Below are 9,405 nucleotides of genomic sequence, written 5' to 3'. Positions count from 1 at the left end.
TGCCGTGACATTATAAAGTACGTGTGTGTGTGTGTGTGTGTGTGTGTGTGTGTGTGTGTGTGTGTGTGTGTGTGTGTCCTAAATGCCAGAAGTATAATGAGAATGGATACGACAGTGACAAGGCCATTAGTGAAAGGCAAAGTCACACAAATAACACATACAACTGCACACACAGACACACACACACACAGACAACCACACCACCTGCACATCCACCCACCGCTGTCAGGGTCACAGCACATCAATATGGATGCCTACCATCCTCATCATCCATAATGAGAGAGCCACTAAGGTGACTGTCAATCTCTGTCTTTAATACACTGTGTCATTACCAGATCGCACACACACGCACGCACGCACGCACGCACGCACGCACGCACGCACGCACGCCTGACCAAGGCCCTGTAATTCTCCTGCAATCACATCCCTGTCATCTCCTACTGTCAAAAACCCTACAAACTGACAAGGACACCACAACCCACACAGACACACTCCCAATGGCCATCACCATGGCGATGGAGAGGTTATAGGATCACTGATGGGGGTCCTGTCTAAATGTGGGCGTCTATAATGCTGCCTGTCTCATCTCTTCTCTTTCTGAGGAGTGTGACATCCTTAACAGAGCCAGTCAGGCTGATCAGTGTGATCTGGGGTCCTTGCTTATGTTACCTTGTCTGTTTTGACACTTTTTCACAAAAGCTTTTATGTTATTTCTTTTTCTGGGAAGAATGACTGCTGTGACTGAGAGAGTTTTGAAAGTGACTTTTCTTCTTTGTCCTACTTTGACATATTTGGCCAAAGGATGACGAGCATGTGACAGCATCCGACAGATTCTATCACACAGAGATGGAGAGAGAGAGAGAGAGAGAGAGAGATGGAGAGATTGAGAGAGATAGAGAGAGAGTGAAAGAGAGATGGAGAGAGAGATTGAGCAAGTGATAGAGAGCAATATAGAGAGAGACGGAGAGAGAGATTGAGAGTGATAGAGAGCGATAGAGAGAGAGAGATGACGAGAGACGAGGAGAGAGAGAGAGAGAGAGAGAGATGGAGAGAGAGACAGATGGAGAGAGAGAGAGAAAGATGAAGAGAGATGGAGAGAGATGGAGAGAGAGAGATGGAGAGAGAGAGATCTAGAGAGAGAGAGAGATGAAGAGAGTGAGAGAGAGACGGAGAGAGGAAATTGAAGAGAAAGGGCGAGGGTACAGTACCTCCATAGTCTGAGACTGGTGCATGGCTTTGATTGCATTCTGTGCCATAGCCCTGGTAGAAAACGTGATAAACGCACATCCTGTAGGGACGGAGGGAGGGAGGGAGGGGAGGGATGGAGAGATGGTGGGAGGGAGGGAGGCCGGGAGGAGGGAGGAGACAATGGGATAGAGGGAGAGGAGAAGGAACGGGAGGAGAAAGAGGAGGAGACAAGAAAAAACAAAACAAGACAAAAGGGTTGGACACGTCGTTGTTATAAACCCAAAACAGAGATTGTACAGAGAACTAAACAAGCAGACAACAGTGTTTTCAGGTTGCTAAGGAACAACAGCCAAAGAGCACAGCTAGCGCCATGACGACCACACCCAACCCCATCCAAAATAGGCCAGCTCCAATCAGAATCAATCAGAGTTTTTGATTGGCAGGTTGTGGTGCGCCAATGGGGATGGCTGTTGATGACTTGAGCATTGAGATGAGGTGGGGTGGTTGAAGCTCCCTCCCTCTTCATCTTCCCCAGTCTCTTTCTTTCTCTCTTTGCCCAGCTCTCTCTCGCTCCTACACAGAAATAACTGGTTGTACAAGTATCCTCCCACTCTTCATCTTCCCCAGTCACTCTTCCTCCCACTCTTCTAGAGAATGTAAATCTGTCCAATTTGCATTAAAACGATTTGAACTCATTAGGCCTGCATTGTGTGTCTGATTGGATGCCCTCTCCGCCCTCTCTCTCTCTCTCTCCCCCCTCCCCTTGCGGTCCTATTCTGGGACATGAACAAACAAGAGAGAGAGGGGAGGGAGGCGGGGGTGGGACGAGTGTGACAAACCGTCTCTAGGGTTCTATGAAGAATGCGTTCTGAAAAGACATCACAGAAAATCACACAAATTGAGCAAATCTTGGGGGAGGGAGAGTGCGTGTGGCGGGCAGAATGATGCACATTCTTTGGGAACTCTTAACTATTTGGCGATTTGGAGTTTGATCGGTTGGATCGTAATTGTTGGGTAATAGACTAGTATTAAATTAAATGGTATTACCCTTAACGTTGGCTTCCCTCTGGCTGAGGCCTGTTGGTTGGGGAGTGATCAGAGAGAGGCAGTGTCAATATACTGGAGGAGAGCTTCAACACCCCCACCCCCCAAGCTAACACGCTAACACRCTAACACACACTGAGCCATGCTAGCAGTAGTAGCACAGCCGTCCCCAGACACACTCCACACACACTTTGTAGCTAGCCGACTGCATAGGATACAGTTAGCTCGCTAGCAGACAGGTCATCTAGTCAGAACTGTGTGCATGGGGTGGGGGTGGACGGATGGGAAGAGAGATAGAAAGAGAGAGAGTACGAGTGAGTGAATGGGCGAGGGTGTGTGTGTGAGAGCGAGGATGGAGGGGAGGAAGACTAGAGTGAGGAAGGGAATGAAGGAGAGAACAGATGAGTGTCTGTGATTCATCCTCTACCTTTATGATTGTCTTGTCCTCTGTGATAGAACGGGGTTGAGGGTTAGGGATAGTCTAGACTATTCATTATGGGCCTGCCTAACAGTACCAATAAAACCTAACTAGGTCTGTGCTGTAGCAAGATGCGGCAGATGAAGTTGCCTTGGGGTTTAAGTTTGAGAAGACTCTTACTGTCCAGGGTCTTGCTGATCTGGCATCAGTTGAGAAAGGCCAAGGTCGGTCATCTTTGAGCAAGTTTCAGAAACTAATATGGGGTAATTCTAGATGGGCCAACATTTTTAAAATAGCTTGAAAAACCTCTTAGAGTACATGACCCAGATGTTGTGCCACAGAGAGAATCCACCGGTTAAGGTGACCTGCTAGACTGGGTCTTTTAAGGCCGTCTACACTCAGTCTTTCACCAACTCTCATTAAAAGGCCAGGCAGTTCCTGTGGACTCTCCATTGAAATACTGTTTCCTGGCCGTTATACCATAGAACCAATGAAGCATTTTACAATAGAAGACAGACATTCTCTCTTTCTTCCACCAAAATACGTTCGTTCGTTTCTGAGCCCTTTCCTTCGTTCGATACCCCAAATAAACCCCTCCGTTGAACTGAACCATATTAAGGTCAGTGCTAAAAATGACCCGATAAAAGCGTCTCTTTCCATTCCAGTATGTTTTTTATCATCCAGCGAAGAAGATGGGATTTAGCCGCCTAGCCAACGCTATAAATATCTAGCAGGCCGCATTCTGTCGTCATGCACCGGGCTCCGATAGGAGAGGAGAAAGAGAACAGTCCTTTCATGAATGTAGGGTAGCTCCCCAGGCCCAGCCGTGGATCCACCAGTGGTGTGATCCATATTTTATTAATAGTGGGTGGCGGAACAGAACAGGCTTCTGATTGRTAYTGTGGTTTRATAGCAGCTCCGTGTTAGCGCAGAGCCAGGTGGGACAGCGCAGAGCCAGGTGGGACAGCGCAGAGCCAGGTGGGACAGCGCAGAGCCAGGTGGGACAGCGCAGAGCCAGGGGGACAGCGCAGAGCCAGGTGGGACAGCGCAGAGCCAGGTGGGACAGGCAGACCCACTTGAAGGCCTATTTATCTGCAGCCTCACTTTGCTTCATGTATTTACTGCTCTGGACCAGGCTGGACTAGGACTGCTCTGACAGGCTGTTAGGAAGCCTGGGGTTTGTGGAGGTTATGTGCAGTAAAGGGGAACAGCCTGAGATTCTAATATTCATGAGGACAACAGACACGTGATTGGGGGAGTGAGGAAGAGATGTAAAATAGGATGATTATGTGTAATAGAAATATGGGAATAGTGCAGAACAGAGAGAGATAAAGAGGATGATGGGATAGTGGAGGACTGAGAGAGAGGAGGATGAAGGGACAGGAGGACTGAGAGAGAGATGAAGAGGATGATGGGATAGTGGAGGACTGAGAGAAAGGAGGATGAAGGGACAGGAGGACTGAGAGAGAGGAGGATGAAGGGACAGGAGGACTGAGAGAGGAGGATGAAAGGACAGGAGGACTGTGAGAGAGGAGGATGAAGGGACAGGATGACTGAGAGAGAGGAGGATGATGGGATAGTGGAGGACAGAGAGAGAGGAGGATGAAAGGACAGGAGTATGAGAGAGAGGATGAAAGGACAGAATTGACAGAGAGAGGAAGGAATGAAGGGACAGGAGGATGAGAGAGAGGGAGAGGATGAAGGGAACAGGAGACAGAGAAGAAGAGATGAAGGAAGGAGGACGAGGAGAAGGAGGATGAAAGGACAGGAGGACAGAGAGAGAGGAGGATGAAGGGACAGGAGGACTGGAGAGAGAGGAGGAGATGAAAGGACAGAGGACTGTGAGAAGGAGGATGAAAAGGGACAGGAGGACATGAGAGAGGAGGAATGAAAGACAGGAGGACAGAGAGAGGAGATGAAGGACAGGAGGACAGAGAGAGGAGGATGAAAGGAACAGGAAGGACAGAGAGAGGAGTATGAAAGGACAGAAGACTGAGAGAGGAGGATGAAGGGACAGGAGGACTGAGAGAGAGGAGGATGAAGGGAAGAGATGGGTGAGAGGAGGATGAAGGGACAGGAGGACTGAGAGAGAGGAGGATGAAGGGACAAGGGATGAGAGAGAGAGAGATGAAGGACGGGGGACTGAGAGAGAGGAGGATGAAGGGACAGGAGGACTGAGAGAGAGAGGATGAGGGACAGGAGGACAGAGAGAGAGGAGGATGAAGGACAGGAGGACAGAGAGAGAGGGAGGATGAAAGGACAGGAGACAGAGAGAGAGGAGGATGAAGGGACAGGAGGACTGAGAGAGAGGAGGTGAAAGGACAGAGGACTGTGAGAAAGGAGGAATGAAGGGACAGGAGGAAAGAGAGAGGAGGATGAAAGGAAGGATGAAGAGAGAGAGGAGGATGAAGGGACAGGAAGGACAGGAGGAGGAGGATAAGGACAGGAGGCAAGAAGAGGAGTATGAAAGGACAGGAGGACAGTGAGAGAGGAGGATGAAGGGACAGGAGGACTGAGAGAGAGGAGGAGAAGGGACAGGAGGACTGAGTGAGAGGAGGATGAAGGGACGGAGGACTGAGAGAGAGGAGGATGAAGGGACAAGAGGAACTGAGAGAGAGGAGGATGAAGGGACAGGGGGACTGAGAGAGAGGATGAAGGGACAGGAGGACTGAGAGAGAGGAGGATGAAGGACAGGAGACTGAGTGAGAGAGGATGAAGGGACAGGAGGACTGAAGAGAGGAGGATAGGGAAGGAGGACTGAGAGAGATGAGGACGAGAGGAGAGATGGACTGAGGCAGGGAGGACTGAAAGGGACAAGGAGGACAGAGAGAGGAGAGATGAAAGGACAGGAGGATGAATAGGAGGAGATAGGAAGGAGGACTGAGAGGAGAGAATGAAGGGACAGGAGGACTGAGAGAGAGGAGGATGAAGACAGGAGGATGAGTGTGTGTGACAGTAAGATATTAGAGACCGCTAATGTGAGCACTTGAGGAAGAGAGAAGAGACCTTCAGAAATGAGAGACGTCAACAGTAACAGTAAGAACAATGGTAACATCCACAGAAACACACAACAACCGACACATCCACATAACTGTGTGACAATGACAGTGCACAGCCTCGTGTGATGCCGGGAGGACAGACAGTTTGGTTTGGCAGACCCCAGCCATTTCTCAGCACATAGAGACACAGAGGAGGGGGGAGAGGAGGCAGGAGGATTGGAGGGGGTGAGGGGGGAAGGGAGGCATGAGGATTGGGGGGTGAGGGGGGAAGTGAGGCAGGGGGATTTGGAGGGGAGGGGGGAAGTTGAGGCAGGGGGATTGAAGGGGGTGAGGGGGAAGGGAGGCAGGGGGAGGGAAGGGAAGAAGGAAAAGGAAGGGGGGGTGTTCCCTGTTCCAATGAAGAGGAGATTGGACTAAGGGAACATGACTGCTGATTGCAAAGTAGCTCTATGTGTTGGCCAATAGCGAGGGAGAACATGTTTTCTCTTCTGCTAAGAAGAACTGTAAGGGGAGGGATGAGGGCTCAGAATGAATAGGGGTGATATAAAGAGGTGGGAGGGGTGAAAAGGATGGTGGGTAAGGGAGGAGGGGTCAGGGGTTGGGTGAGTGTGTATATGGACGGAGCCAAGAAACCACACCTCTGCTGAGTCCGTCGGCCCTCGCAGGATCCGGCACCCCTCGATTGTCCGAAACGCAGAGAACATGACTCGGATCGTTCGTAATTGCACTTTCGACACATGCCGATGAACAGCTCTCGTGTCCTCACCGCTGCAGGGAAGAGAGGAAGACATTCACATGGGTTAGAAACAGAAAAAAGAGAAGAAAGAGACCGAGAAAGTCTCACCATTTCATCTGCAGACTGTGATCAATGTCTCATTACCACTTCACACCAAGCTCTCTTTGCAACTCTCTCCCTCTATTCGTTTCTCTCTCCCTCTATTAGTTTCTCTCTCCCTCTATTCTTTTTTTCTCTATCTCCCCTCCCCATTCGGGTTTCTTTTTTGTTGCCTGCCTCCTCCTCCTGTTTAATTCCTTTCTCTCTGACCCAATCATATATATACCTCGGCCTGTGTACCAGTGTGTGTGTGTGTGTGTGTGTGGTGTGGTGTGTGTGTGTGTGTGTGTGTGTGTGTGTGTGTGTGTGGTGTGTGTGGTGTGTGTGTGTGTGTGTGTGTGGTGTGTGTGTGTGTGTGGGTTGTGTGTGATGACCTGGGAAAGAGACAAGAGAGAGAATGTGTGTGTACGTGTTGCTCACCATTCAGAGTAATGCTAATCCTATTCATTTTTAATGAGGAAACTGTCAGCTCTTACCGGGAGGCGAAAGAGGATAAGCGGTCTGTTGCACTCTGGGAAATCAATAGAGCACTTGTTTATTTTGCTGTTTGAATTGTTTGTGCGTTTAAAAAAATAACACTGGGACACGCAGGGAAGATAAGTGTTGTTTCAAAGGCTTCCAACTCGTCTGTATACGTTCGCTCACTATCAGCACTGTAATGAATTAACTGGGAGTGGATATGGGGAAACAGTAGAGATATCCTCAACGGTGACTAAACATCTGTTAGCCGACCTGAGTCCGAGTTAGTGACGTATTGGGAAGCAGAGAAACAGCGGTTTACTGATTTCAGATCAGATTTCAAGAAAGAAAGAATGCGGAAAGTGAACACGGGCTATCGAGACAGCAGTGCGGCGAAGACGTGCGCGCCCACACACCGCTTGATTGACTAAAGCAACAAACCGCTTAACGACAATTCATCATGGTTACAGCAACTCCAATAAAGGGTTATGGAACGTATTCTCATTAAAAAGACGGATACATTTCATATGGCCGTGCTTTACTATCTCCCATTACAGTAGAGGATGACTGCATCTACAGATGGCTGGAGCTTTACTAAGGTCATCGTTACCTAGACGGATATATCTTACCGAGTCCTATTTCATAACCTCACAGAAGATGTCTGGAGCGGTAAAGCATTATTAAGGTCTCATCATGACTTATATGGATGGATCTATATGTTTCGAGTGCATTGCGTTTCCTTCGCGGGTCGAGTCTAGAAGATGCTGCTGCGAGTGGCTTTATTAAGCTTTAAGTGATGCCTGTGTGCTGTCAGTGGGTTTATGACACTACTCTGTCTCTCTCTGGGTGGAGCTCAGCCAGTACTGTTCCGTCTGGATGTGTCCCAATATTATTGCCCTCTTTCCTTCTATACTTTCAGTGGTCCAGTGGATGAGGAAAAGAGGCTATTAGTATTGGGACGTGGCCCCTGTCTGGCTTCTCTCAGATGCAGTAAAGCGTTATGGCTGGATAAATGGGTTTAGAAGCGTATCTGTAATAGAGCCAATTGTCTGTGTGTGTGTATGTGTGGTTTGTGTTTGTGTGTGTGTGTGTGTGTGTGTGTGTGTGTGTGTCTTTGTGAGGTTATGAAATAGGACTCGGTAAGATATATCCGTCTAGGTAACGATGACCTTAGTAAAGCTCCAGCCATCTGTAGATGCAGTCATCCTCTACTGTAATGGGAATAGTAAAGCACGGCCATATGAAATGTATCCGTCTTTTAATGAGAATACGTTCATAACCCTTTATTGGAGTTGCTGTAACCATGATGAATTGTCGTTAAGCGGTTTGTTGCTTTAGTCAATCAACGGTGTGTGGGCGCGCACGTCTTCGCGCACTGCTGTCTCGATAGCCCGTGTTCACTTTCCGCATTCTTTCTTTCTTGAAATCTGATCTGAAATCAGTAAACCCTGTTTCTCTGCTTCCAATACGTCACTAACTCGGACTCAGGTCGGCTAACAGATGTTTAGTCACCGTTGAGGATATCTCTACTGTTTCCCCATATCCATCCCAGTTAATTCATTACAGTGTGATAGTGAGCGAACGTATACAGACGAGTTGGAAGCCTTTGAAACAACACTTATCTTCCCTGCGTGTCCCAGTGTTATTTTTTAAACGCACAAACAATTCAAACAGCAAAATAAACAAGTGCTCTATTGATTTCCAGAGTGCAACAGACCGCTTATCTCTTTCGCCTCCCGGTAAGAGCTGACAGTTTCCTCATTAAAAATGAATAGGATTAGCATTACTCTGAATGGTGAGCAACACGTACACACACATTCTCTCTCTTGTCTCTTTCCCACGTTCATAACACACACACACCACACACACACACCACACACACACCAACACAACCAACACACACAACACACACACACACACACACACAACACACACACACCACACACACACACACACACAACACCACACACACACACTGGTACACAGGCCGAGTATTGCAAGATAATGGAGCGATTGGGTCAGAGAGAAAGGAATTAAACAGGAGGAGGAGGGGCAGGCAGACAAAAGAAACCCGGAGAGATGGGAGAGGGGAGATAGAGAGAAAAACGATAGAGGAGAGAGAAAACTAATAGAGGGAGAGAGAAACGAATAGAGGGAGAGAGTTGCACAGAGACTTGGTGTTGAAGTGGTAATGAGACATTGATCACAGTCTGCAGATGAAATGGTGAGACTTTCTCGGTCTCTTTCTCTCCTTTTTTTCTGTTTCTAACCCATGTGAATGTCTTCCTCTCTTCCCCTGCAGCGGTGGAGACAGGAAGCTGTTCACCGGCATGGTGTCGAAGAAGTGCAATGAGAACGACATCGAGTCATGTTCCTCTGGTTCGGACAAATCGAGGAGTGCCGGATCCTGCGAGGGCCCGACGGACTCAGCAGAGGTGTGGTGTTTCTTGGGCTCCGCATAC

The 9,405-nt window shown here is 48.6% G+C and overlaps 1 pseudogene; it reads right to left on the bottom strand.

The window, feature by feature from the left end:
• The window catches only part of LOC112070524 (CUGBP Elav-like family member 2), a 63,742-nt pseudogene that overhangs the window by 33,715 nt on the left and 20,622 nt on the right, over positions 1 to 9,405 (bottom strand).

Source organism: Salvelinus sp. IW2-2015, unplaced genomic scaffold (genome assembly GCF_002910315.2).
Source record: "Salvelinus sp. IW2-2015 unplaced genomic scaffold, ASM291031v2 Un_scaffold1350, whole genome shotgun sequence".
NCBI classification, from domain to species: Eukaryota; Metazoa; Chordata; class Actinopteri; order Salmoniformes; family Salmonidae; genus Salvelinus; species Salvelinus sp. IW2-2015.
This window is presented reverse-complemented; position numbering and strand designations above follow the sequence as displayed.